The sequence below is a fragment of the Lagenorhynchus albirostris genome, chromosome 9, assembly GCF_949774975.1.
Source record: "Lagenorhynchus albirostris chromosome 9, mLagAlb1.1, whole genome shotgun sequence".
Classification (NCBI taxonomy): Eukaryota; Metazoa; Chordata; class Mammalia; order Artiodactyla; family Delphinidae; genus Lagenorhynchus; species Lagenorhynchus albirostris.
This window is the reverse complement of record NC_083103.1, coordinates 104,460,932-104,487,681: the sequence shown is the minus strand read 5'-3', so window position 1 is coordinate 104,487,681 and position 26,750 is coordinate 104,460,932. Positions and strand designations below refer to the sequence as shown.

Sequence of the window (26,750 nt, the reverse complement as noted above, 5' to 3'; positions counted from 1 at the left end):
AAGGGGCCATTAGTGGGAACTCTAGTCATGGAGAGACACATATGCTACTAGAGAAGCAATGCTGAAGCAGGGAGAGACTGGGAAGGAACTCTGTTCTCTCTTTCACTCACACTGATTTTTGGCCAGTGACTCCAATTTGTCAAACTCCACATGAAGCCAGCTAGCAAGGACATCTGCAGGACACAGTTCACAGGCGCCAGTCTTACATATCCAAAGCAGCACTGAGAGAAGACTGGAGAATCTATTGGGGATGCAGTGGAGGAAAATAATCAGTATAATATATGGTCCCTCCCATATCTTAGTTTCAAAACTTCTTGACTTTCTGGGATCAAATGATCTTCACGCTGCTCACTCTAGTCAACCACCCTTGAGGCTACATGAAACTTATCAGCACACAGGACTCCTCTACCTATGAAATATTCAGCCTAAATATACAGATCCATGACCACACTTGCTAAACCTCCAGCTTTTTCACTCTCTTTTTCCCCAGTAAACCTGCTTTGCTTACTTGAGCACCACTGATTCTTGCATTCCATGTATTTCTTCCGATTCCAATTTCCTTCTTATTGAGTTACTACATTTAATGATGCTTTCAGAAAGAGTCACTGAGAGATACATTCTCAGTCTTTTGACTGGCTGAACATGTTTTTATCCTATTCTCAATATTCTATGTTAGTTTAGCTGGGTATAGAATTCTGGTGTACCGGTTATTTCTCTCAGAACTTTAAAGATATTATTCCAGTGTTTTCTAGCTTCTAGTCTCAATGACGAGATACCAGGTTAATACTTTTTTTCTCCGTAGGTGACCCTTGTCTTTGTCTCTAGTGTCCTGTGTTTACATAAGGATTGCTATTGATTTATTTTGCTCATGAGTCAGCTTTCTTCAATTTGAAAAATCAAGTCTTCTAATACTTGGAAAATTCTCAGCCCATATCTTTTTGATATTGCCTTTCCCCATTCTTTTTTTTAAATTTAATTTTTATTTTTTTATACAGCAGGTTCTTATTAGTCATCAATTTTATACACATCAGTGTATACATGTCAATCCCAATCGCCCAATTCATCACACACACACACCCCACCCCACCCCACCCCCGCCGCTTTCCCCCTTTGGTGTCCATACGTTTGTTCTCTACATCTGTGTCTCAATATCTGCCCTGCAAACTGGTTCATCTGTACCATTTTTCTAGGTTCCACATATATGCATTAATATATGATATTTGTTTTTCTCTTTCTGACTTACTTCACTCTGTATGACAGTCTCTAGATCTATCCACGTCTCAACAAATGACCCAAATTCGTTCCTTTTTATAGCTGAGTAATATTCCATTGTACATATGTATCACATCTTCTTTACCCATTCGTCTGTTGATGGGCATTTAGGTTGCTTCCATGATCTGGACATTGTAAATAGTGCTTCAAGGAACATTGGGGTGCATGTGTCTTTTTGAATTATGGTTTTCTCTGGGTATATGCCCAGTAGTGGGATTGCTGGGTCATATGGTAATTTTTTTAGTTTTTTAAGGAACCTCCATACTGTTCTCCATAGTGGCTGTATCAATTTACATTCCCACCAACAGTGCAAGAGGGTTCCCTTTTCTCCACACCCTCTCCAGCATTTGTTGTTTGTACATTTTCTGATGACGCCATTCTAACTGGTGTGAGGTGGTACCTCATTGTAGTTTTGATTTGCATTTCCCTAATAATTAGTGATGTTGAGCAGCTTTTCATGTGCTTCTTTGCCATCTGTATGTCTTCTTTGGAGAAATGTTTATTTAGGTCTTTGGCCCATTTTTGGATTGGGTTGTTTGTTTTTTTAATATTGAGCTGCATGAGCTGTTTATATATTTTGGAGATTAATCCTTTGTTGATTCATTTGCAAATATTTTCTCCCATTCTGAGGGTTGTCTTTTCATCTTGTTTATGGTTTCCTTTGTTGTGCAAAAGCTTTGAAGTTTCATTAGGTCCCATTTATTTATTTTTGTTTTTATTTCCATTACTCTAGGAGGTGGATCAAAAAAGACTCTACTGTGATTTATGTCAAAAAGTGTTCTTCCTATGTTTTCCTCCAAGAGTTTTATAGTGTCCAGTCTTACATTTAGGTCTCTAATCCATTTTGAGTTTATTTTTGTGTATGGTGTTAGGGAGTGTTCTAATTTCATTCTTTTACATGTAGCTATCCAGTCTTCCCAGCACCACTTATTGAAGAGACTGTCTTTTCTCCATTGTATGTCCTTGCCTCCTTTGTCACAGATTAGCTGACCATAGGTGCGTGGGTTTATCTCTGGGCTTTCTATCTTGTTCCATTGATCTATGTTTCTGTTTTTGTGCCAGTACCATACTGTCTTGTTTACTGTAGCTTTGTAGTATAGTCTGAAGTCAGGGAGTCTGATTCCTCCAGCTCCGTTCTTTTCCCGCAAGACTGCTTTGGCCATTTGGGTCTTTTGTGTCTCCATACAAATTTTAAGAGTTTTTGTTCTAGTTCTGTAAAAACTGCCATTGGTAATTTGATAGGGATTGCATTGAATCTGTAGATTGCTTTGGGTAGTATAGTAATTTTCACAATATTGATTCTTCCAATCCAAGAACATGGTATATCTCTCCATCTGTTGGTATCATCTTTAATTTCTTTCATCAGTGTCTTATAGTTTTCTGCATACAGGTCTTTTTTCTCCCTAGGTAGGATTATTCCTAGGTATTTTATTCTTTTTGTTGCAATGGTAAATGGGAGTGTTTCCTTCATTTCTCTTTCAGATTTTTCATCATTAGTGTATAGGAATGCAAGAGATTTCTGTGCATTAATTTTGTATCCTGCAACTTTACCAAATTCATTGATTAGCTCTAGTAGTTTTCTGGTGGCATTTTTTAGGATTCTCTATGTATAGTATCATGTCATCTGCAAACAGTGACAGTTTTACTTCTTCTTTTACAATTTGGATTCATTTTATTTCTTTTTCTTCTCTGACTGCCGTGGCTAGGACTTGCAAAACTATGTTGAATAGTAGTGGTGAGAGTGGACATCCCTGTCTTGTTCCTGATCTTAGAGGAAATGCTTTCAGTTTTTCACCATTGAGAATGATATTGCTGTGGGTTTGTCATATATTGCCTTTATTATGTTGAGGTAGGTTCCCTCTATGCCCACTTTCTGGAGAGTTTTTATCATAAAAGCTTTTTCTGCATCTATTGAGATGATCATATGGTTTTTATTCTTCAATTTGTTAATATGGTGAATCACATTGATTGATTTGTGTATATTGAAGAATCCTTGCATCCCTGGGATAAACCCCACTTGATCATGGTGTATGATCCTTTTAATGTGTTGTTGGATTCTGTTTGCTAGTATTTTGTTGAGGATTTTTGCATCTATATTCATCAGTGATATTGGTCTGTAATTTTCTGTTTTTGTAGTATCTTTGTCTGGTTTTGGTATCAGTGTGATGGTGGCCTCATAGAATGAGTTTGGGAGTGTATCTTCCTCTGCAATTTTTTGGAAGAGTTTGAGAAGGATAGGTGTTAGCTCTTCTCTAAATGTTTGATAGAATTCACCTGTGAAGCCATCTGGTCCTGGACTTTTGTTTGTTGGAAGATTTTAAATCACAGTTTCAATTTCATTACTTGTGATTGGTCTGTTCATATTTTCTATTTCTTCCTGGTTCAGTCTCGGCAGGTTATACCTCTCTAAGAATTTGTCCATTTCTTCCAGATTGTCCATTTCATTGGCATAGAGTTGGTCATAGTAGTCTCTTAGGATGCTTTGTATTTCTGCGGTGTCTGTTGTAACTTCTCCTTTTTCGTTTCTAATTTTATTGACTTGAGTACTCTCCCTCTTTTTCTTGATGAGTCTGGCTAATGGTATATCAATTTGTTTACCTTCTCAAAGCACCATCTTTTAGTTTTATTGATCTTTGCTATTGTGCTCTTTGTTTGTATTTCATTTATTTCTGCTCTGATCTTTATGATTTCTTTCCTTCTGCTACCTTTGGGTTTTGTTTGTTCTTTTTTCTCTAGTTCCTTTAGGTGCAAGGTTAGATTGTTTATTTGAGATTTTTCTTGTTTCTTGAGGTAGGCTTGTATAGCTATAAACTTCCCTCTTAGAACTGCTTTTGCTGCATCCTATAGGTTTTGGATCATCGTGTTTTCATTGTCATTTGTCTCTAGTTATTTTTTGATTTCCTCTTTGATTTCTTCAGTGATCTCTTGGTTATTTAGTAACGTTTTGTTTAGCCTCCATGTGTTTGTGTTTTTTACGTTTTTCTCCCTGTACTTCATTTCTAATCTCATAGCGTTGTGGTCAGAAAAGATGCTTGATTTGATTTCAATTTTCTTAAATTCACCGAGGCTTGATTTGTGACCCAAGATGTGATCTGTCCTGGAGAATGTTCCATGTGCACTTGAGAAGAAAGTGTAATCTGCTGTTTTTGGATGGAATGTCCTATAAATATCAATTAAATCTATCTGGTCTATTGTGTCATTTAAAGCTTCTGTTTCCTTATTTATTTTCATCTTGGATGATCTGTCCATTGGTGTATGTGAGGTGTTAAAGTCCCCCACTGTTATTGTGTTACTGTTGGTTTCCTCTTTTAGAGCTGTTAGCAGTTGCCTTATGTATTGAGGTGCTCCTATGTTGGGTGCATATATATTTATAATTGCTATATCTTCTTCTTGGATTGATCCCTTGATCATTATGTAGTGTCCTTCCTTGTCTCTTGTAACATTCTTTATTTTAAGGTCTATTTTATCTGATATGAGTATTGCTACTCCAGCTTTCTTTTGATTTCCATTTGCATGGAATATCTTTTTCCATCCCCTTACTTTCAGTCTGTATGTGTCCCTAGGTCTGAAGTGGGTCTGTGTAGACAGCATATATATGGGTCTTGTTTTTCTATCCATTCAGCAAGCCTGTGTCTTTTGGTTGGAGCATTTAATCCATTCACGTTTAAGGTGATTATCGATATGTATGTTCCTATGACCATTTTCTTAATTGTTTTGGGTTTGTTTTTGTAGGTTCTTTTCTTCTCTTGTGTTTCCCACTTAGAGAAGTTCCTTTAGCATTTGTTGTCGAGCTGGTTTGGTGGTGCTGAATTCTCTTACCTTTTGCTCGTCTGTAAAGCTTTTGATTTCTCCATCAAATCTGAATGAGATCCTTGCCGGGTAATCTTGGTTGTAGGTTCTTCCCTTTCATCACTTTAAGTATATCGTGCCACTCCCTTCTGGCTTATAGAGTTTCTGCTGAGAAATCAGCTGTTAACCTTATGGGAGTTCCCTTGTATGTTATTTGTTGTTTTTCCCTTGCTGCTTTCAATTATTTTTATTTGTCTTTAATTTTTGCCAATTTGATTACTATGTGTATCAGCGTGTTTGTCCTTGGGTTTATCCTGTATGGGACTCGCTGCACTTCCTGGACTTGGGTGGCTATTTCCTTTCCCATGTTAGGGAAGTTTTCGACTATAATCTCTTCAAATATTTTCTTTCATCCTTTCTCTCCCTCTTCTCCTTCTGGGACCCCTATAATGCGAATGTTGTTGCTTTTAATGTTGTCCCAGAGGTCTCTTAGGCTGTCGTCATTTCTTTTCATTCTTTTTTCTTTATTCTGTTCTGCAGCAGTGAATTCCACCATTCTGTCTTCCAGGTCACTTATCCGTTCTTCTTCCTCAGTTATTCTGCTACTGGTTCCTTCTAATGTAGTTTTCATTTCAGTTATTGTATTGTTCATCTCTGTTTGTTTGTTCTTTAATTCTTCTAGGTCTTTGTTAAACATTTCCTGCATCTTCTCAATCTTTGCCTCCATTCTTTTTCCGAGGTCCTGGATCATCTTCACTATAATTATTCTGAATTCTTTTTCTGGAAGGTTCCCTATCTCCACTTCATTTAGTTGTTTTTCTGGGGTTTTATCTTGTTCCTTCATCTGGTACATAGCCCTCTGCCTTTTCATCTTGTCTCTCTTTCTGTGAATGTGGTTTTTGTTCCACAGGCTGCAGGATTGTAGTTCTTCTTGCTTCTGCTGTCTGCCCTCTGGTGGATGCGGCTATCTAAGAGGCTTGTGCAAGTTTCCTGATGGGCGGCACTGGTGGTAGGTAGAGCTGGCTGTTGCTCTGGTGGGCAGAGTTCAGTAAAACTTTAATCTGGTTGGCTGCTGATGGGTGGGGCTGGGTTCCCTCCCTGTTGGTTGTTTGGCCCGAGGCAACCCAACACTGGAGGCAACCCTACCTGGGCTCTTTGGTGGGGCTAATGACAGACTCTGGGAGGGCTCATGCCAAGGAGTTCTTCCCGGAACTTCTGCTGCCAGTGTCCTTGTCACCAGGGTGAGCCTCAGCCACCACCCCCCACCCCCGCCTCTGCAGGAGACCCTCCAACACTAGCAGGTAGGTCTGGTTCAGTTTCCCCTGGGGTCACTGCTCCTCCCTCTGGGTCCCGATGCACACACTACTTTGTGTGTGCCCTCCAAGAGTGGAGTCTCTGTTTCCCCCAGTCCTGTCGAAGTCCTGCAATCAAATCCCACTAGCCTTCAAAGTCTGATTCTCTAGGAATTCCTCCTCCCGTTGCCGGACCCCCAGGTTGGGAAGCCTGACGTGGGGCTCAGAACCTTCACTCCAGTGAGTGGACTTCTGTCGTATAAGTATTCTCCAGTCTGTGAGTCACCCACCCAGCAGTTATGGGATTTGATTTTACTGTGATTGCGCCCCTCCTACTGTCTCATTGTGGCTTCTCCTTTGTCTTTGGATGTGGGGTATCTTTTTTCGTGAGTTCCAGTGTCCTCCTGTTGATGATTGTCCAGCAGCTACTTGTGATTCTGGTGTTCTCACAAGAGGGAGTGAGAGTATGTCCTTCTACTCCACCATCTTGGTTCTGCTCTCTCCCCCATTCTTTCTACTTTCTTTTCCTGGAAGCTACTGTATCCTCTATATCTCCACTTTTCTTTCATAGTCTCCATCCTTTCTGTTTGTGCAATCATTTGCATAGTTACCTTTTGGCTATGTTTCACTCCACAAATCATTCATTAATGTGTTAGTCTACAGTTTAACCCACTTATTCAGTTTCCATTTCAATAAAAATACTTTTCATTTTGAGAAACTCTATTTGGCTCTTCTTCAAATCTACCCAGTCTATTTTCAAAGTCTTGTTTTCTCATTATGATTTCTATATCTTCTTTCATCTCTTTAGTTAGTTTCAAACTACTTATTTTATAATCTTTTCAAGACTTTCATAAAAACAAGGTTTCAGAGTTCTAACTCCATTGATAGAATTAGATTTGGATAAATCTCTGCATAATGGATCATTTCCCATGTGGTTTGGAATTTTGAGTATAAGTTCATCTTCAATAGAGATTAGTTTTCCCATGTGAGTCTCCTGGTTGATGGAGGTATACTACATAGTGACTTTATATTTGCATCTTCCAGGCACACAAAGGATTTCACTGTCCAGGATAACAAACTGTCCAGGACCAGCCTTTATACTAATATCTCCTCTTCAGGAATTCCATTAATGAAAATAAGGAAAATTCAGATTCAAAATCTGAACATGGGGCAGAAATACATTTCCTTATTACTCCCCTGGGAAGTTTGTAGTTTTCACCGAGATACCGGGGGTAATTTTATCAGAGTCCTGGCTTGATTTAGGGATCTCAGTTCCAGCTTCTTGCCTTGTTCTCTCTTAAGGCTCTATCTCCTATCCTTATACACGTGTTGTGAGCCCAGTACCCAGTCTCTAAAGTATATACACTGCTTTGCTATCTCCCTGACCAATGAATCATGTTTACAGATCCAGATTTTAGCTCCTCTTTCACTTTTGGCACCAGGAACACCATTTCTATGCCTGTGCAGTGGAAAGGGGTAACAGAGATCCTCACTGGCTCATTCTGCCATGATGCTAAGACTGGCAGTCCTCTTACATTGCTACTTCATTAATAACTCTAATTCCTTCATCTCTCCATTTGTCCAGGAACCTTACTCCATTCATGGCTATGGTGCCAACCCTAACCAGACTGGAATCCACAGTACACCATTCAACCATTCTACTTCCTACAACCCACCTGTAGACTTCTTTTATTCTGCCTCACCCATGTGGCAAACACTCAAGATTGGATCTATCTGAAAATCCCTTTTCTTATAGCAAGCCTATGATGAACACAGTGCAAGCATGGACTTTGGAGTAAAACAGCTAAATTTGAATCCCAGCTCTGCCATTCACTAGCCAAGTAACCCTGGGCAAGTTATTTAACTTCTCTAAGGCTTCATTTTTCTCCAGTAAAATGTAAATAATAATATGTATCTCAGAGTTATTGTAAGAACAAAATAAAATAGTAAAGGCAAAGCACTCAGCACAACTCCTGACACTTTCAATAAATGTAGTTATTATTAGATTCTGGAGAAAATCTCCAGATTTTCACCCTCAGCAAGACCCTCTGTGGGGCTTGGGGACCTCGTTTGTGAGGCCTTTCCTATTTTCCACAAGTGCTCTTGCAAATCTGCAACATTCTCTTCAAGCCATGCACCACAACTCTGACCTAGCAGGTAACTTTGCTTCCTATCTAGATGAAAACATTGAGAGTATCAGATGCCTTCAACTTACTGCCCTCATGAGAGCCTTGTATCAAATATGGTTTTTCATTTCTTTTTTGAGTACATGTTGTGTGCCAGGCAGTGTTTTACGTCCTGTGTATACATCAATGAACAAAAGAAACAAAATTCCTCCCCTATGTAGTTTACATTCTACTGGCAGAAAAGAAAACAATAAAATAAGTAAATTACATTGTATCTTAGAAAGTTTTCAGTGTAATGAAGAAAAGTAAGCTGCTGGCAGGATTACAATTTTAGATAGGGTTATCAGGAAAGTTCTCACTGAAAAGGTGGCATCTTAATAAAGGCAGTGAAGGAATGAGGAAATAGAAAGTACGGGTAGAGACATGCCTGGTGTGTTTGAGAAAAGCAATGATGCCAGGTTGGCTAAAGAGAGGTGAGTGAATAGAGCACTGTGGGAAGTAAGGTCACAGAACTAAGGAGGGGTGAGATTGTGTAGGGTCTTGTAAACCATTACCAGGACATTGAATTTCACTTTGAGTTAGATGGAAAGCCTTTGGAGGATTCTGAGTAGAGGGATGACTCGAGATGTTAATATTTTAATGGCACCTCTCTGCTGCTATGTTGACAACTGGCTGAAGAGATGTAAGAGCAGACTCAGGGAAACTAGTTAGGAGGTTACGGAAATAATACAGGCAAGAGATGCTGGTAAGTCCTATCAAGGTAGTAGCACTGAAAGTCGTGAGAAATGGTCAAATTCTGTATATATTTTGAAGAAAGTGCCAGTAGTGTTTGTTAATGCACTGAATGTGGAGTGGGAGCAAAAGAGAGGAATCAAGGATGATTCCCAGATTTTTTGCCGAAGCAACTAGAAAGATAAAGATCCAACGAATTAATGAAGAAGTACTGAGGGGATTGGGTTTGGGCGGGTAGGATAAGGATGGTGAGGAATTTAGTGTAGGGCACGTTAAATCAAAGATGCCCACTTGATTTTCAAACAGAGATGTCAGGTAGATTACTGGAGTTTGACATTCGAGGGAGAAGCCCAGGCTGGAGATATACATTTGGAAGTTGTCAGCATATTTAAAGCCATGAGACAGGGTGATATCACCCACCAAGGGCGTGAGTGCAAACCTACTCTGCAAACAGAGTAGGTCCAAGGACTGAGGAGGAGACAGTAAGGACGATTAGCAAAGGAGACTAAGACAGGGTGCCTAGAGAGGTGGGAGGAGAGCTGGGAGCGTGTGGTGGTGTGTCCCAGATGTCAAGTGAAGAGCATCCCAAAGAGGCAATGATCAACTCAGCCAGATGGCACTAAGTGAGGCGAGGATGGAGCATTGACCGTTGGCTACAGCAATCCAGAGGTGATCCGTTACCTGGACAAAAGCTGTCTGGGTGGAGCAGTGAGAAGCAGAAGAGTGGATTTAAGAGAGCTAGCTCAAATAGATACTTGTACGTCAATGTTCATAATAGCATTATTCACACTAGCCAAAAGGTGTTAACAACCCAGATGTCCATCAGTAGATGAATGGATAAACACAATGTGGTACATACATACATACAATGGAATAGGAAGGAAATTCTGATACGTACTACAAGCTGGATGAACCTTAAAAACTTATACTAAGTGAAATAAACTAGACAAAAAAGGACAAATATTGCAGGATTCCACTTATACGAGGCATTTAGAATGCTCAAATTCATAGAAACAAAAAGCAAATGGTGGTTACCAGAGGCTGGGGTGAGGTACTGGGAGTTATCGTTTAATAATATAAAAGTTTAATAATAATAAAAGTTTAATAATATAAAAGTTTAATAATAATAAAAGTTTAATAATATAAAAGTTTAATAAATAATAAAAGTTTAATAATATAAAAGTTTAATAATAATAAAAGTTTCTGTTTGGGATGATTTAAAAGTTCTGGACAGTTCTTGACGTGGTCATGATTGCACAACAGTGTGAATGTTCTTAGTGCCACTGATCTGTACGCTTAAAAACAGATAGAATGGCAAATTTTATATTATGTACATTTAACCATGCAACAACAAAAAAAATTTTAAAGGGAAAGAATTGGAAACAATGCAGACGAATCTTTCAGGAAGTTTTGCTGTAAAAGGGAGCAAAGAAATGGGGCAGTAGAAGGAGAAGGAAGAGGTCAAGAAAGAATTTAAGAAGGGAGAAGTTACAAGTTGCTTTGATGCCAGTTGTAATGATCCTGGAGAAGGGGGGAAATGATAATGCAGAGAGCAGGGAGATCGCTCCAGTGGTGTTACTAAGTTAGCAAGAGGACATGGCTTGGTGCCAGGTGGCAGTGAGGCCTTGCTGGCAGCAGAGGAAGGGGCAGTCTCTGAAGGAAGGGCTGGGACTTCCCTGGCGGTCCAGTGGTTAAGACTCTGCACTTCCACTGCAGGGAGTACGGGTTCCATCCCTGGTTGGGGAACTAAGATCCCACATGCCGCGAGATGTGGGCAGGGGTGGGGGGAACAAAACCACGAAACAAAATGAAGGAAATGCTGGGAGCAAGAGAGTTTCAACCACCCCACAGGAAGGAAGGCAGAGTCCCTGGATCCACACAGTGGGGAAGGGTGGGTAGATGTGGTGATAAAGAGTCTGTCAAAATTCTCTTCTGACTGCTTTTCTTTCCTTTCTGATATAGGAAGGATGGTCACTGTGGTAGACAGAGTAATGGCCCCCCAAAGTTGTCACATCCTAATCCCTGGAACCTGTGAATATTAACTTACATGGTCAAAGGGAATTTGCAGATGTGATTCACGGTAAGGACCTTGAGATGGGAAGGTTAGGCTGGATTATCTGGGCAGGCCCAATCTAATCACATGAGTCCTTAAAAGCGGAAGAGGGGAATGAAATACGGCCACATATTACAACACGGAGGAACCTTAAAAACACGCTAAGTGAGAGAAGACAGGCACAAACGAGCATGTACTGTATGATTCCACTTAGATGAAATGTCCAGAATAGGCAAATCCATAGAGACGGAGAGTAAGTTAGCGGTTGCCAGGGTTTGGGGCTGGGGAGAATACAGGGTGACTGCTAAAGGCACAGGGTTTCTCTGGGGGATGATGAAAACTGTTCTGTAATTGGGAGTGGTGAAAGGTGCACAATTCTGTGAATATACTAAAGATGACTGAATTGTACACTTTAAATGGGTGAATTGTATAGTATGTGAATTAGATCTTCAGTAAAGCTGTTACTAAAATCAAACAAACAAAACTGGAAGAGGGAAACAGAAGATTGCATCAGAGCAACATGTGACAATTGACATAGGGTCAGAGAGGTGCTGACTTTACAGACAGGAGACCATGAGCCAAGGAATGCAGGTGGCCTCTAGAGCCCGAAAAAGCAAGGAAATGGGTTCCCCCCTTGAGCTTCCAGAAAGGGACACAGCCTTGCCTACACCTTGATTTTAGCCCAGTGAGTCCTGTGTCGACGTTTTGACCCATAGAACTATAAGACAATATATTTGTGTTGATCTCAGCCACTACATTTGTGGTCGTTCATGTTATGGGTCATCAACTGTGAGTGAGAGTAAAGAAGAGTTATTAGAGGTTTGACAGGAGAGGAGACGTTAGGAAATAGTCCTGTAGGAAAGCAAAAGAGTGAACTGACTAGGAAAATAGAGCACGATTACCAGCCAGTGTTAAAAACACGCCTAAGGGAGTTGGGAACTTCCTTTCCCCCATCTAGATGGCTACTGTGGGAAGTCTGGTTTTTTATTACCCACAAGTGGTCAATATTTCATTGATTGTTTCATCCAGCGAGTGGATGCTCAGAGTAAGCAGGAGGTGGGAGACGGGAATCTGTCGTTTGCTTGGTTGGACTCAGTTTCTGGTCTCAGTTTCGTGGACACCCAGCAGTCTGAGTGCGAGTCACTAAACAAGCCCACAACCTTCTCTGGTACTCAACAGAGTGAGCAATCTGTCCTCACACTGGAGGGAAGACCCACTGGGTCAGACATAGTGAGAGGTGGCATGTCAGCCTCCAAAGTGGCTCATAAGTACAACATATTGTGCTCTATGGGTGATTTAAGAGATCTTCCAAGGTAATTTCTACACCTGATTTTTAATATTTGTAACGTGTTTGTTGTATAATTTAGTTATTTTCCATGTTTACTATAGAAAATAAGACAAAAAAACAAGGCGGCTAGATGAAACCGAGTATAGAAGCCAATGGCATGCGAGGAATGTTGGAGAGATATAAAAATAAGTGGAGCATACATGTTCTGAACTAGATAGACAGGGAAGGAAGGACCAAGACATACCAAATATTCCTGATTCACTAAATATACGTGAGATACACCAAGCATCCAATGTTTATGAGCCACCCATCGATGATGCCCTTCTGACCCCACTTGTCCTCTGCCCGAGAAATGTAGGTGAAACCACAGCTACTGGACTTCCCTGGAGGCGCAGTGGTTAAGAGTCTGCCTGCCAACGCAGGGGACACAGGTTCGATTCCTGTTCTGGGAAGATCCCACATGCGGCAGAGCAACTAAGCCTATGCACCACAACTACTGAGCCTGCAAGCCACAGCTACTGAAGCCCGCATGCCCTAGAGCCCACGTGCCGCAACTACTGAGCACATGTGCTGCAACTACAGAAGCCTGGGAGCCTAGAGCCCATGCTCTGCAACAAGAGAAGCCACCGCAATGAGAAGCCTGCGCACCGCAACGAAGAGTGGCCCCCGCTCGCTGCAACTAGAGAGAAAGCCTGCTCACAGCAACGAAAATCCAACACAGCCAAAAAGTAAATAAATTAATTAATTAAATAAAATTACTTTAAAAAAAAAAACACAGCTACTCATCAGGGTAATTGATGAGATACAGGTATTTGCCAGGTATGCTTGCCCCTGCATCATTCCAATAAACAAGTGTGTATGATGGCCCTATGTACCTTCAGTCTATGGGATCCCCTTGCTCAGACGCAACTCTGATTCCCATAAAGCCCCACCACCAGAGAGGAAAGCTGACACAACAGGGAAAAAATGGGAATATGAACATTGTATAATCCAGACTCAGGTAGTATGGTTCTTCCACTGTGCTTGTAGCTTATCCAATGTGTGTTCACATATCCCACCTTTCCCCTTACTTCTCACTATGTGTTTTAAAATTTATTGATAAACTGTGAGATTTGAGCTTCTTAGTTTGGTCTAAGCACTTTTCTCCTCTGTGGCCTCTGGGATAACTTTGCCTAATATGGGTCTTGGAGGTTATCACTGGCCCAAGGTAAATTCAGCATCAGGAGCTGACTTTAGAATCTTTGCAAACGATTGTGACTCTACTGTTTTGAGAGTGATTAAGTTTGTCATTTAGCCGATAGGTTGCAAAACTGTGTGCAATCATATCCAGACATGGTCAAACAGAGATGCTGGGAATCAGAGACGGATGTGGTAGCTAGCTATGTCTTTGAATAGTTTCTCATTGAGGAGGCAAGGTATCTGTTGTTCTATGTGGGAAAAGTGCATTATGTTGGACAAGGGAATTTATGATACTGGATGTATGGGAAGAAATATGTGTGTACCCTCTATGAGACTGCCTGCCTGGCATTCCCCCTTCTTCTGGAAATTGCCCCTTTGCATCCACGTATCTGGCATAGGAGCTGCATGTTCTTAATGATGCCCATCGCGTTGATTTTGGTTGGTTGGTTTAGGGATGAGTACCTGACCTGACCTAAGCTAATAAGCCCCTTCTCTGGAATTTTTGAATTTAGGACTCAAAGAATTGAGGTCAGTTCCTCTCCAGTGTAGACATTTGTGTTGTTGTTCTTACAGACTGCAGTATACTAGGGTTTTAACCTTATATCTGGGGTTCTAGAGCCAGATTGCTTAGATTTCTTTTTTATTTATTTATTTATTTTTGGCTGCGTTGGGTCTTCATTGCTGCAAGTGGGCTTTCTCTAGTTGCGGCGAGCAGGGGCTACTCTTCATTGCCATGCGCAGGCTTCTCATTGCGGTGGCTTCTCATGTTGCGGAGCACGGGCTCTAGGTGCATGGGCTTCAGTAGTTGCGGCCAACAGACTCAGTAGTTGGGGCTCTAGAGTGCAGGCTCAGTAGTTGTGGTGAACGGGCTTAGTTGCTCCGCGGCATGTGGGATCTTCCTAGACCAGGAATTGAACCTGCGTCCCCTGCATTGGCAGGCAGATTCTTAACCATTGCGCCACCAGGGAAGTCCCCAGATTGCTTAGATTTCAATCCTGACTCTGACATTTACTATCTATGTGAACTTACTCTCTCTTCAGTTCCTTACCTGTCAATTACAGGTAATTATATCTACTTCATAAGGTTATAATGAATATTAGAAGAACTTAGGAGAGTACCTTGTGCTCAATAAATGTTCGTTATCGGGCTTCCCTGGTGGCGCAGTGGTTGAGAGTCCGCCTGCCGATGCAGGGGACGCAGGTTCGTGCCCCGGTCCGGGAAGATCCCACATGCCGCGGAGCAGCTGGGCCCGTGAGCCATGGCCGCTGAGCCTGCGCGTCTGGAGCCTTTGCTCCTCAACGGGAGAGGCCACAACAGTGAGAGGCCCACGTACTGAAAAAAAAAATGTTAATTATCTTTACTCTTTACAAATCGAGACAAATGTTTTATTTTTCCCAAATCTGACTTCAATTCAATGTTATTCAACATTTATTTTTTGCACACATACTATATTACGAGTGTTAAATTAAGCTTAGGAAAAAATATGGTACCAAAAGAGACAAGGTCCCTGACTTTTTTGATCTTATAGTTTAGTGGGGGAAGCAAATATTAAACAAATAATCACAGAAATAATACAAGCTATAAGACTTGCTATGAAGGACAAGTAGAAGGTGGTATAAGAGATTATAACTGGAACACCAATCTAGCCTTCCTTAAGAAAGCAATGTAAGAGTTAGTAAGGGAAAAGGACATTGGAGAAAGCTTTCCAGGTAGAGGGGTCATCAAAAGCTTTTTGAGGCTTGGATATCGTGAGAAAAGGAGGAGGAAAATAGCAGGAAATGAGGCTGGAGAAACAGGCAGGGACCAGATCATTCAGGACCTTGCAAGATGAATAGGGCACTAAAGGTTCAAGATCTTGGAGGTTAGGTTAAGGATTTTGGATCAGGATGGTGGCAGTTGAAAATGAGAGTCGACAGGGTTAAGAGATAGTGAAAAGGAAAGAATCAAGCATTTATCCTGCTTTCTTACATGAACTATACCAACAGGTAATCAAATAATTGAAGAGGGGTGATTTCCCTTGTAGAAATATTGTAGCTTCTAAATGAAGAATGATTGAATTATTTCACCATTTTAAAACTCCTAATGAATGAATTGATGCAGGCATTATTCATCAACAGCTGTTAACACTACAAAAAGAGAGACAAGCACACACTGTGTGTCTCCTAATGGAAAAATACACCACCACCTAGGAAGGTATCCTGCCAAAAAATTAAACACGAATCTGATAATACGTCTAGATCTTACTACCAATTTATAGAAAATAACAGAGGACAAGGTAACACATTAAAGTATGCTGTGGGGATGCAACTGACAAAATCTGGATTGTGGCAAAAACTAAAGGACAAACAACTAACTTCCTTAAATTAAAAAAAAAAAAATACTAGGAGTTCCCTGGCGGCCTAGTGATTAGAATTCTGGGCTTTCACTACCATGGCCTGGGTTCAATCCCTGGTCAGGGAACTGAGAACCCACACGCCTAGCGGCGTGGCAAAAAAACCAAAAACCAAAAACCAAAAACAGGAAAACAAAGAAAGAAAAAATAAATACAGAGGACTTTCAAAAATGTACCAACCCAAAAACAATCTAAAAAAGAGTGGATATATGTACATGTATAACTGATTCACTTTGCTGTACACCTGAAACTAACACAACATTATAAATCAACTATACTCCAAAAAAAATTTATTTTTTAATTAAGAAGAAAATTGTACCAACCAAACACAGTATAGTTCCTCACTGAAACATTTGGTTTAAAAAAAAAAGGAACATTTATGAGTCTATTGGAAATGTGTATAGTAACAGGATATTTTATGACATTAAGAAATCATTGTTATTTTAAATTTGTGATTACGGCATTGGGAGTTTTTTTTGAACTCTTTTAGAAATACAGACTATTTACATAGAAAATCATATGATATCTGGACTTTTCTTCAAAATAATATGGGAAGGGGAAAAAAATTGAAGGGGGTATGGACGAGGCAATGCTGGCCACTGACTGGATTCGGGGGCTTGAGTGTTAGGTACATGTTTATATATTTTTAACTGTCCTTTCTATATTTTATATGTTTGAAATTCTCCACAATAAAGAAGAAGGGGGCTTCCCTAGCGGCGCACTGGTTGAGAATCTGCCTGCTAATGCAGGGGACACGGGTTCGAGCCCCGGTCTGGGAAGATCCCACATGCCGCAGAGCAACTAGGCCTGTGAGCCACAACTACTCAGCCTGCGCGTCTGGAGCCTGTGCTCCGCAATAGGAGAGGCCGCGGTAGGGAGAGGCCCACACACCGTGATGAAGACTGGCCCCTGCTTGCCACAACTAGAGAAAGCCCTCACACAGAAACGAAGACCCAACGCAACCAAAAATATAATTAATTAATTAATTAATTTTAAAAAAGATGTTTATATTAAAAGAAATTTGGAAAGCAAAATTGACATAATTTAATAATAAATCGAGAGAGGGAGGTGTCAGAGATGACCCTGGGTTCTGATTTTTTGTGCCTGGTTCTAAAATGGTACCCTTCAGTGATCAGAAAACAGTGAGTGAGAACACTGTCTATAGAAGAAGGCCACTCGTCTACCTTGGACATGTTGAGTCTGAGGTATTTCTGAGACAACCAAGCAAAGTGGAACTAGTAGGCAGTTAGACAGGCACATCTGGAGCTGGGCAGAGAGATATGGGCTAGCAGTGTGCATTTAAGAATCAATGGCTTGGGTGGTCCAGTGGTAAAGAATCTGCCTTCCAATGCAGGAGATGTGGGCTCGATCCCTGCTTGGGGATATAAGATTCCACATACTGCAGGGCAACTAAGCCCACGTGCCACAACTACTGAGCCCACGTGCCACAACTAGAGAGAGAAAACCCACACGCCACAACTAGAGAGCAGCCCATGTGCCATAACTAACACCCGATGCAGCCAAAAATAAAAATAAATAAATTTTTTAAAAAGTGCATTAAGGGCTTCCCTGGTGGCGCAGTGGTTGAGAGTCTGCCTGCCGATGCAGGGGACGCAGGTTTGTGCACCAGTCCGGGAAGATCCCACATGCCGCGGAGCGGCTGGGCCCGTGAGCCATGGCCGCTGAGCCTGCACGTCCAGAGCCTGTGCTCCGCGGCGGGAGAGGCCACAGCAGCGAGAGGCCCGCATACCGCAAAAAATAAATAAATAAATAAATATTAGTCTCTCTTTAAAAAAAAAAAATAAAAAAGTGCATTAGAAAAAAAAGAATGGCTCACAGAGTTTAGACAGGTCTGCCTGGGCACCAGTTCTTAAACTTGAGCAAGGGTCTGAATTACCTGGAGAGTTCATTTAAATACAGATCGCTGGGCCACTACCCCAGAGTTTCTGAATCAGTAGGTCTAGATATGACTTAAGAATTCACATTTCTAACAATTTGACAGGTGACGCTAATGCTGCGGTCTGGAGACCACATTTTTGAGGCTCACTAGTCCCGGAAGATAGTATAAACACTAGTTCTCAACCCTGCATGCACATTGAGAATGTCAGCAAAGACAAGCGAGAGAGTGTTTCAAGTTTGATCGAGTACTCAACAAGTCCAAATGCTGCTCAAAAGTCCAGTGAGATGGGGAATTCCCTTGCGGTCCAGTGGTTAGGACTCGGGCGCTTTCACTGCCGTGGGCCCGGGTTCAATCCCTGATCGGGATACTAAGATTCCACAAGCTGTGTGGCACCCCCCCAAAAAAAAATCCAGTAAGATGAGAGTGCAAATAAATATCCTCTGGATTAGCAACATAGAAACAACTGGTGACAGTAAGAAGGTAGAGTGACGGGAAGATCAAATTAGAGGGGATGAGAAGTAAAGAAGGAGAAGCAAGAGCAAAGAACAGTGAGTGCGGATAATATTTAGGTTTGAGAAGTCTGGCTGTGAATCCTGTGAAGAGGAAGAAAAATAGTGTTGTGGTGGGAGGCGAGGTGGGCTGAGAGCAAACAAAAGCATTAAGATCAAATCACTGAGACCAAAGCACTGCCTTCTTCCTTGAATTAAAAAAAAAAATTAAACCACCAATTCCCCATCTGAAGATGAGCTGTATTTCAACAGTTGCATCTTAAAGATCTAACGAGTCTTCAAAAATCAAAAGGATGTTGCGACCAGATTTGACAATTATGAATAAAGCTGCTACAAACATTAAAAAAAAAAAAAATCGAAAGGATGGACTTTTTTTTTTTTTAAAGGATGGACTTGGGGCTTCCCTGGTGGCGCAGTGGTTGAGAGTCCGCCTGCCGACGCAGGGGACACGGGTTCGTGCCCCGGTCCGGGAAGATCCCACATGCCTCGGAGCGGCTGGGCCCGTGAGCCATGGCCGCTGAGCCTGCGCGTCCGGAGCCTGTGCTCCGCAACGGGAGAGGCCACGACAGTGAGAGGTCCGAGTACCGCAAAAAAAAAAAAAAAAGGATGGACTTTAATTGTGGATATTCTGGCATCTTGGAGAAGAATGGGTAAGTCTACTGAAGCACAAGCTTCTTCCCTGACATCACATTTCTTGGGAAGTTGCCATTCTACTAACTGATAAAATTGGCCCCCATATTCATTTATTTCATTAATCATGATTCATTCCTTAAACATTTATCAGATACCTATTATGGGCTAGACACTGTGCTAGGCTCTGGGATTAAAGTGGTGAATGATAAGAGGGAACTACAGTGGTAATTAGAAGAGTGTTGGAGAAATGCAGGGAGCTCTAAGAATCTGTACCATGGGATCTAACACAGTCAGGGGAAACAGGGGAGGAGGCCTTGAATGAGTGGTTGTCAGAAAGAGTGCTGAATTCCATTTATATGAAACGTCCAGAATGGGGAAATCTGTAGAAGCAGAAAGTATACAGATTAGTGGTTGCCTAGGGCTGAGGAGCTGGGGAGGAAGGGAGAGTGACTGCTAATGGCAAGAGTTTCTTCTTGGGGTTACAAGAATGTTCAAAAATTGACTGTGGTGATGACTGCACAACTCTGCATATACTAAAGAACACTGAACTGTAACACTTTAAATGGGTGCATTGCATGGTATGTAAATTATATCTCATAATGTTGATGTATTTTGTTAAAAAAACAAAATTCATCTCAGTAAATTTGAAGATCTAATTCAGTTTATTCGATTCCTGAATCAGGTAGCATCCCATCTAGCAATGAGAAGTGTGCTCTGAGGGGCTGTACAAAATGGGAGGTTTTATAGGAAGAAGTGGGGGGCAAGGGATGTTTAATAAAAGAATAGAAAGGATTATTTTTAGGCCAGGACACCTTCTTCTGTGGGGGGAAGTGACAGCAAGGGTTTCATCATGCAGACTGCATCTTCTTCCTGGGGCGGGATGGGGTGGGGAATGGAGAGGGTCCATGTGACAGATTATTATTATTGCTGACCAGAAATTTCCAAACTGGCTGATTAAGATTACATTCCTGGTAAAGGTCGAAACTGCAATTAGGTCAGGTATTAAATCTAGGTTTAGTACCATGGGCTTTAGCAAAAGTGACGCCATTTGGGCTTGTGGTTTTTCTCTTTATTTTATTATTATTATTATGTTAATTATTTATTTTCGGCTGTGTTTGGTCTTCCTTGCTGCGCGTGCGGGCTTTCTCTAGTTGCAGGGAGCAGGGGCTACTCTTCCTTGCGGTGCACGGGTTTCTTCACTGCAGTGGCTTCTCTTGCAGAGCACGGGCTCTAGGCTCATGGGTTTCAGTAGTTGTGGCACACGGGCTCAGTTGTGGCCCGTGGGCTCTAGAGTGCAGGCTCAGTAGTTGTGGCACACAGGCTTATTTGTTCTGTAGCATATGGGATCTTCCCAAACAAGGGCTCGAACCCATGTCCCCTGCATTGGCAGGCGGATTCTTAACCACTGAACCACCGGGAAGCCCTGGTTTTTCTCTTTAAATACATATATTACGTAGAAGAGATGTGTGGATTGAGAGGAATTAGATAAGGAACAATGTATACATATACAGAGGGAGTAATGTGTGCACTGGAGGAAAGAGTGTGGCATTTTAGAAGATGTGAAAAAAAAATCTGCAACTGGCATGTTCCTTGAAAGAGTATAATGAGAGTTGAAGCTGAAGCTATGTATTGAACAGGCCCACATTTGTAGCTGTGAAAGCCATGGTAAAAGTTTGAGATTTTATCCTAAAAACAATAGGAAGCCATTGTTGTGTGATAAGATCACTATGCATTTTAACTCCAGCTACCATGCAGAGAGTGAAGGGGGGGGTATATTCGGGAAACCAGGTAGGTGGTATTACAGTTCTCCGGGTACAAGGTATTGGTTGGTGTCTTAGATTGTTAATGCAAGTTCGTGTGCCCGATGCACAGTGAGGCCAAACAAACTGAAACATCGGGGCCATGCATGATGAGGAGGCTCATGCCCTAAAAAGCCCGGAGCTCCCCGAAGGTCGAAGGTCGGCAAAGCACTTTTAAAAGCCAGGGTGGCAGGGGGAGCCTCAGGGTATGTGATCAGCTTATCAGCTTATCAATTCTCTGATTGTCTGATGGTGAGGTAGCAGGGTGGTGTCACAGGGGTTAACTTTATCAGTCCTTAGGCTCCAGGAGGCCTGGGGCTATGTGATCAAGGTTAGCATCTTCCATTTGTTGGAGAGGGGTTTTTTTTACATCTGCAAAACAACTCAGGAAATGTGCATCAAATCCACTATTATCTAGGTACTTCAGAGAGGAGCTAAAGCAGAGGATCTGGGGGAAGGCCTGTCCTGGGAAGGGAAGGCCCCATGGGGTCCTGCTTGGTTACAAGATTAGGATGGTGGTCGTAGGAATGGACGAATTCAGCAGGACTTGTTGATGGGTTGGAACTGAGATGTGGTAGAGTAGTGAAGTAGCCAAGCTGACATGCTCAACTGGATGGATGATGAAATGGGAATACTAGAAGAGGTGCAAGTTTCAGGGTTGGGGAGTAAGGCTAATTTTGTTAATATAGTTGGAATGATCTAATAGGGGAGCAAGGCTGCTTTGTGCAGTAGTGAGTTCTCCTCTATTGGAATTATCCGAGTTGGACTAGAGATCTTTCAGTTAAGTGTCCAGTGTTCTTGCTCTGAAATAAGTTGTGGACTAAGTAACTAAGTTCCCATTCAGCCCTTATGGTCTACCACAAGCGAGTGCCATCTCTGCCAGAATTTGGCCCCCCGAACAGCTCAGGGCTGAAATAAAACGCTCTTCGCCTGGAATTTGAATTCCTCAGAATCACCTACACCAGGTTAATAATTAAAGGTTCCTCATAACTGTCTCCGTTTGTTTGTTTCACCTGTGTGCAGGATTCTGGTTTCATAAAATCCTCCCAGCAGTATTATTTAACCTAGTGTGGAAAAAAGGTGTATATATTCCGCCAACCCAAGGGCAAGTCTCTACTAGCCCAGGAGAAAGTGGGAGGCTGCAGATGCCACAGAAAGTGACCCTGCCCAAAGCCAAAACAGAGGAGAGGACTCCTACAAAGTTAATCTTTTTATATCTTCTCACACCCTATCCAACCATCTAGCCCTGTGCCTTTAGGGTCCCACAGCCATTGGGTGGTTAATTTATCCTCCAGTCCCAGGGAGGGGGTGGGGTGAGAAGATGATAATTTTTAAATATAAAATGAAAAACAGAAAAGTACAAAAAGGGAGGAAACGGAGAAAAGACAAGAGAGTAATACAAGAAAAGCTGTATTTTGTGCCAGGGCTGCCACCTCAATCCCCTGGGAAGCAGTAAGGACTTGCCTAGAGGTCCCTTATCGACTCCCCGATTAAATGCCCTAGGAGAGGTCCGCGGGATTTGTTTGACTGCTTTATTCCCACCCTGATTCTTCTCCAGGTATTACCTTGTGCACCTGCTCTAACACACACCAGGCCCTTCCTGAGACTTGCTCTGTCGCTGCCGTTCCCCTTCCAGGGTAAGCATTCCGCCTTCTTTTTCTTCTCCTTCTTCAAATCTCAGCACAAACTTTCTGGGCCTCATGCGCATCTTCCTGACTTTCCTCATCTCTGAAATGGGAATAATAAAAATGATGGTGGGAATAACAGCAAAACCTACGTATTACGATTGCTGTTGGGATTAAACATTATATATACTTGAAAATCTGTTGGAAACCGCAGAAGACTATACAATTTGACGTTGCTTTTTACGGCCTTTATTTCTCACGTAGATTTCAGTGGCTAGAAAGAGGGGGTGCTAGGGTGCTGGGGTGCTTGTCTCTCAGTGAGATCAATGCAAGACGTTGCCAAGTGTTTCAGAAGAAAACGCCACTCTACTTCAGACGGGGTGCCGGCCACCTTGAACAAAGCCCTTTGGAGAAGTTTTTCCGTGCAAAACCTGAAGGCATGGGAAAACACAGCATGCAGCTGAGGAGCCCCCCGGGCGCTGCAGGCCGCACCCCCTTGGCCCCAGCGCGGCCGGCCGACTAGCCTGCGGCGCGCTTCTGCCAGCCGCCCAGGGCGCCCCTCCGGGCCACCGGGCCCCGTCCGAGCGCTCGCCCGCGGGGCCGGGGACGCTAAGGCTTGGAGTCCCGGAGTTTTAACACTTCACGCGATTTTGCAGTTGACCGAGAACTCTCAAGCCCCCCGCATACTCCCTCGCCGGAAAGTCAAGTTAGTGGCGGTGGAACCAAATGAGACTCCAGGTGTGAAAGGAACAGGCATATTTGGGGAGCGGCTCTAGGTGACCCCGTGTTGGGGGAATAAGATGGATTTCTCCAGTCATTTCAAAACCGCACCTCTCGCCGGGTGGCCCAGGGAAATTCTAGAACAATCCTCGGGCGCCGAGAGGACGCCCCGGGCTGCAGAGGCCGCAGGGAGCCGGACACCGGCCGGGCTTGGCTGCCTGCGGGGAGGCGGGTGCAGGAGCCGGCGGCGCACGGCATCCTCACCTGTCCGGGGCCGCCTCTCCGCAGGCCTCAGTTTCCGCGTGTGAGAAATGGGCTGACTACCAGCTCACCCTCTCACCGAGAGAAAGCATCTGGGGTGTTCCGGTTCAGCGCCGCTACAGAAACCACTCGAGAAAACAGGAGTTTGTTTCGGTTTTAGTTCAAAGAAGGAAAAAAAAATGCAAGAAGCGTGCACCGTGCGCAGAAATGCTTGTCAAGGTTAGCGGGAAGCCGGCTGAGCGGACGGGCAGAGGAAGGGCGAATTGGCCAGGGCCTAGGCGGCCTGTGAAGGTAACTCTACACGTGTTCACGAAGGCACGAAGATGCACGGCTCCTGTCAAAACCCGCGGGTGCGTCGGGAGACCAAACTCGAGCGACGGCGACCGGGAGCAGCGTCCTCTGCGCCTGCGCAGTACCCGCGTTTCCCCGCCCCGAGCTCGCGCCCCGCCCCCGAGCTCTCTCCGCCCCGCCCACTTGCCCTCCCCCTCCCCAGACCGGCCGCCCGCGCAGAGCATTGTGGGACACAAACAAAGTGCCCCCAAACAGGCTGGAGTGAGCGGAGCGGCAACCGCGGCGGCGCCGGCCCGCACGCGCGCGGCGGCGGCTCCCTCCCAACCTCCCCCTCCCCTCCCCTCACTCCCCTTCCCCTTCCCCACCCCGCCCCGCCGGGAAAACGCGAGCCGTCGCCTCGCTCCCCAAACCGCCGCCTGCCCTCGGCCAACCGCCCCCAACGGCCGCCCGCGCGCGGCTCGCCGGGCCCCCTCGCTCCTCCCCTCAGGCCCCCAGAGCGCTCCCCTCCCGCCGCCTCGCACTCTCCCACCTCGCAGGCACGCCGCTGCTCGGGGCCGCCATGCCCCTGCCGCAGGCTGTCCACGGGCCTAGGCGCGGCGGCCCGAGATAGGGTCTCCTCCGCCTCCCGGGGGAGGAGAGAGGGAGCGGGCCGTGCGCTCCGCCCCCTCCCCCCGGGCTGCCGCCGCCACCGTCGCCACCACCCCCTCGCCGCCTCAGCCTGGCGGGGAGGAGGAGGAGGAGGAGGAGCAGCAGGCCTCCGGGCCCTGGCACCGCCGCCCGCAGGTAACGGGGAGGGGAGGGCAGGGCCGGCCCCTCTTCGCCGCCCGCGCCCTCGGGCGCGCCCTCCGAAGGGCTGACGCCGTGCGTCCCCCATCTGGACGCTGGACGGAAGGGAACGCCTGGTCTCCTCACCCCCTCCGCGCCGGGAGACACCCCGCAGGGTCCCCTCAATGGCATCTGAGCCTTCGGGAAGGAGACTGGCCTTGGGTCCCGCCGTCCAGGAGAAATTGCCCCGATCTCCCAGGACGCCCCGCATCCGCACGCGTGTGTGCCCAGCACCCTAACCCCGAGGAGGCGGAGTGTTAGCGTCTCACCTGGTCGAGCCCGCAGCGCGAGACCCACTGTTTCCTCCTCTCCCCTGCTGCTTATTTTCTCTGGTACTGGGAAGAAAAGGTTGGCACTTACTTAAAAAACAAAAAATGAAAACCTTTTTTTGTTTCCTATCTGGGGATCAGTCTGCATCTAGTCATTTTCTGCTGGCCTAACCAGAAAAGGGTTACCTGCGAGTGAAATGACGAGTACGTTAGAACTGATGAAAGGAAGCATGCTTGTGAGTTGTATGAAGGTTAACCAGAATTTAGAGTAAAGCCCAGTAAGTCTGCTTTATTGGGACTGACTTATAGAAATGAAGGCCAGAACTTACATTTTTTTCCACGTATAAGTAGATTTTCTGTTGGTTAGGAAGACATTCTCTTTAACTTCCACTTATTTTCTTACTGTTTTATTCGGATAAGCGGCTAATACCAAAAGCAGACTTCACAATTTGATAGATACCAGTTGTTTGGGTAGGTAGTTTTTTTTTGCCTAGAGTGTTTCGGTCGGAATTATTGCATTTAAAAAATATTATGTAAATCTTCATTTATACAGTTACCCCCATTACTTCACTTTCACTGCCAATGGATATTTAATTTTACCTAATGTAGCTTCCTAATCATGGAATGTGGCAATAATGAAAGGAATGTTTTCCTGTAGTCTTGTATTTTAGGATGATTGCATTAATTATGAAAACCAGATTTACTTATTGTGTGCAACACTGCTAGGCATTTTACATATCTGATGTGATTTTATTCTCAGAACAACCTAATGACTTAAGATACTATTACTTGAGTTTTACAGATGAGACAAACTCAAATGATATTAAGTAACTTGCTTTAAAAGGCCACACAACTAGTTAGTGATAGAGGTGAGATTTGTATCCAGATATAATTCCAGTGTAGATGTGTTTTCTACCATTCCTCTCAGTACAGGTACACTTTTTTTAAACTTAATTATGAAAAATGTCAGTCTCTTTGAAATTGAGGGAAAAATGCAGTGAACACCCCAGTACCTAGATTCAGTGATTGACATTTTTGCCATTTCCCCCCTCTCCTCCCTTTCTGTGTGTCTCAGTATGTAATCATTTGAAAGTAAATTGCAAACTCCATGACACTCCAGTATTTCAGCATGGATTCCTAAAACTAAGGACATTCTAACCCCAGTATCATTATCAACACCTTTCTAAATTAACAATCCATATGCAAATTTCCTTAGTATGCCAAGGTCTCTTTTGGGAAATCTACCCCTACCCCCAGCATTGCATTTGTTGATTACGCCTCTAGTCCTTTTTTAAAAGAGGAGTACCCATCTTTTTTTATTCTGACAATTAACCAAACCACTTGCTTTATAGAATGCTCCCACTTCTGGGTTTGTCTGTTTCCTAATGGTGTCATTTAATTAATTCCTCTATCACCCTGAATTTCCTGTTACTGGAAGTTAGGTCTAAAGAAAAGCTTGAGTAGCTTAAGGAAAACTTTATTTGGCAAGAATATTTAATAGATGATGCTGTGTACTTCATGTTATGCCATTTAGGAGGTATTTAACGTCAGATTGCCACACTGTTAAGGATACTAAATGTGACCACTTGATCAAAGTGGTGACTACCAGATCTGTTATAAAGATGTGGTTTCCCTGTTTGTGATTTGTACGTGATCTTGGAGTAGTTCCTTGACACCAAGCAAATACCTGTTTCTGCCTACCCTTTGCTCAGTGATTTTAGCACCCATTGATGACTCTTGCTTAAATCAGTTATTTTATTGGAGATTTTCTGTCTGGAAGATTTCCTTCATTAAC

At 43.5% G+C, this 26,750-nt stretch overlaps 1 protein-coding gene and 1 long non-coding RNA gene across 13 annotated transcripts in view; one reads left to right on the top strand and one right to left on the bottom strand.

Moving 5' to 3' along the window:
* Positions 1-24,618, bottom strand: part of LOC132526442 (uncharacterized) — a 58,736-nt gene extending 34,118 nt beyond the window's left edge. For 2 of the 5 annotated variants that reach the window (XR_009542572.1, XR_009542573.1), the window contains exons 1-3: positions 23,574-23,968; positions 22,780-23,020; positions 22,530-22,692 (exon numbers count right to left, since the gene is read on the bottom strand). This is a non-coding gene — a long non-coding RNA (uncharacterized LOC132526442). Of the gene's footprint in view, positions 1-22,398; positions 22,693-22,779; positions 23,021-23,573; positions 23,969-24,390 lie in introns of those variants that run through there. The other 3 variants (XR_009542574.1, XR_009542571.1, XR_009542570.1) reach the window with 3 other exon arrangements.
* ZBTB44 (zinc finger and BTB domain containing 44) overlaps positions 24,253-26,750 on the top strand; it is a 65,742-nt gene continuing 63,244 nt past the window's right edge. For 4 of the 8 annotated variants that reach the window (XM_060160783.1, XM_060160782.1, XM_060160777.1 and 1 more), the window contains exon 1: positions 24,512-24,644. The gene's annotated coding sequence lies outside the window, so the exon portion shown is untranslated. Of the gene's footprint in view, positions 24,645-24,938; positions 25,035-26,750 lie in introns of those variants that run through there. The other 4 variants (XM_060160786.1, XM_060160785.1, XM_060160778.1 and 1 more) reach the window with 3 other exon arrangements.